Genomic DNA, 3,050 nt, shown 5'->3' with positions numbered 1-3,050 from the left:
TTTTAAAAGTAATAATAAATAAAATTAAATAGATAATAATTTTTTTAAAAAGCCAGGCACAGAAAGAGAAGCACCATATGTTGCCACTCATGTGGATATCAAAAAGGATGACCCCATAGAAGTAAAGAGTTGAAGAATGACTACTAGAGACTGGGAAGGATGGGAGAGGGAGACAGAGAAATGATAGTTAACAGAAACAAAATTACAGATATGTAAGAGGAACAATTTCTAGTGTTATAAAGCACAGTATGGGGAAAATACTTAACAATTTATATTGCAGAGTAACTAAAAAAGAAGATTCTGAATGTTCCCAACACAAAGTAAAGACAACTGGTTGAGATAATGGATATATTAAATTTCCCCAATTTATCATTATATATTGTATTCTTGTACTGAAAATCACATTGTACCCCCCAACAAATAGGTGCAATTATTGTATGTCAATAGAAAACACACAGAGAGAAAAAAACCAATAGCAGAGGACTATAACACCTAGATCCCTCTCTGTTAAACCTGTTCCTTGTTATGGCACTTTTCTTCCCCTACGTTGTCCCTTGCTTATGCATAATGTCCTGTGGGATTGGGCACCTAAAAGGAATGGGCCTCAGGATGCATGGAAAGGGTATGCAGGTGTTGGCAGAGCAGCTCCTATGTTATTTGGAAGCACATAATGTATGTAATGGCTCAACTTAAAAAAATTTTTTTTTCTTCATTCATGATAGAGCATCAGTATGAGAGGGGGAGAGAGAGAGGATCACTCTTTACAGGGTCTAGGCACACTGCTGTCCTCTTCATCAAGTCTTCCAACTTGGATGTTGGGCACTCGCTCTTATGCCTGGCATGTTTCAGGCTGACTGAAGTGAAGATTTGAACCATAGTTGCCATGTAAGATCTGGCTTTTTTTTTTTCTTTCTTAGTTTTGTATAGGCCATGTACACTTGCGAGAGAGAGAGAGAGAGAGAGAGAGAGAGAGAAAGGGGAGGGAAAGTGAGAAATCATCCCCCAGAGGAGATAGCCATGCCTCAATCCCTTCTCAATCCTGCTGTCTTGTTGGGATTTTGGGTACACATGCACACGAACCTGGTGTTATTTTCAAGCCACGAGATCCTGTACTCAAACTTCACAGTTGGCCATGTGAGATCTAGCTGCCTTAACCTCTATGCCATGTGTTGGCCCACATCTGGCTTTTTCTTGGCAGCACATTATCACTGCATCACAGAGCCAGATCCTAGATTGAACATTCAATAAGCAACTTATACAAGAGGTTATTTTGAAGACAATCTTGTCTTTAGTATGCTTTTAAAACATCAGAACACGCAGTCCAAAAATGCCAACAACTCCAGTTATGCTTGGGCTCCAGAAATAATAATATTTTTCCAAAACCAACCATATCTAGTAGATTAAGCATTTGGGCAGTTGGTAGCACTGGAGGTAGAAGATGAGAAGTTCAAATAGAGGAAAATACAAGGCCAGAGAAGAGGGATGGGTCATGTAGATGAGGGACTTACAGCCCAAGCCAACCCTCTCTCTTCTGAAATAGCTGGTGATCTTCTTCTTGCTGCCTCCATGCAACTCCAAGAATTTCTCTCTGGTTGTCTATAACTCAAGGAAGATTCTGATATTGAAAAAGTGTTGACTGGGACCAGAAGTTAGAGTAATGGCTATGTTGCTGGACTCTCACGTAGTAGACCGCAGTTCACATCCCGGATCTGGTGGCTTAAAACTCACGCCAGGCGCATGTGCATGCGTGCCCAAGATCCCGAGAGGAGAATGGAGGAGAAGAGATTGTGATGTGGCCATGCCCCCTGGGAGGTGATTTCTCGCTTTCTTTCTCTCTGTCTGTCTGGTGAGTGCATGCGTCCTATAGCAAAAACCTCTAAAAAAGAAAAAAAAGAAAAAAGAAAAAGTCTTGATAGCAGGTTAGGAGAAAGAAAATAAAATTCAACAAAATGCCTACAGGTAAGATAGGCAGATATGTCAAACTGAAAAGCAAAAGCTCAGTGTCACTCAGCATTTTGCCTTGCAGGGAAATGGATTTTCTAAGAGAATAAACTGAACCAAAATGCTTAAGGAAGGAACGGTTGGGGATTAGAGATGTAAAGAAAGGTGAAGGAAAAGGTCAAAGAGATCAAGGCTAGAGGCCAGAGGCTGAAATGCCATTCTGCTGGAATGGTATACAGCTTGTCAGTGACTCATCACATGGTCTCAGCAGAAATGACAACAGCAATTACATCAGAAAGTAGCAGTTGCGGGGTAAGTGGAGGATCTGATTAGATCAGTTATTTCCAATATAGGGACTTGGCTTCTAGTGTCCACAGGCTAAAATATTACTAAGTTTACCTGCCAGAAAAATTTTCAACTCAGATGAGTCCTTAGAACTTAATGAATTAACAGGAAACAGACAACAATAAAAACCAATATACTTTTTTTTTTGAGAGAGAGAGAGATTTTTGCTATAGGGCACATGCACTTACCAGAGAGACAGAGAGAAAGAGACACAGAAAGTGAAAAATCACCCTTTGAGGGGATGACCATACTGCAATCCCTTCTTCTCTATTCTCCTCTTGGGATTTTGGACATGCATGCAAGCTCACCCAGTATGAGTTTTTAGCTGCCAGGTCAGGGACTAAGTCAACGAGATGGGGAGTTCAGTGACATAACTGCTATGCCATCTGCTGGTTCCAAAACCCAACATATTTCACCAACTTGTCTACACATTATCTTAGAGTACAGAACATTTTAGATTATTCTATTTGGTTACAAGGCTTAATTCATTATTAAAATGAGAGAGTAAGAAAATTACTCTTGATTTCACATAGGCCCTGTCCTTCTTAGTTTGGCGCCAAGGATAACAAGGCAGTAAAAAAAATATCCTAACAGATTGGCCAGGAGACAGGATACAAAGGTATACAAAGGCAGAGGAATAGGTAATTGGGGACAAGCAAAGTTGAAGTTGGAAAGGAAGCAGATAGGACAGTCAATATTGATAGAGGAAAGACATAACAGTTAGTTAGGTACACTCTGTTTCCGTGGAAAAACTAGGAAGAATG

This window comes from Tupaia chinensis, unplaced genomic scaffold (genome assembly GCF_000334495.1).
Source record: "Tupaia chinensis unplaced genomic scaffold, TupChi_1.0 Scaffold000248_1, whole genome shotgun sequence".
NCBI classification, from domain to species: domain Eukaryota; kingdom Metazoa; phylum Chordata; class Mammalia; order Scandentia; family Tupaiidae; genus Tupaia; species Tupaia belangeri.
The sequence above is the reverse complement of the archived record's forward strand: the minus strand, read 5'-3'. Positions refer to the sequence as shown.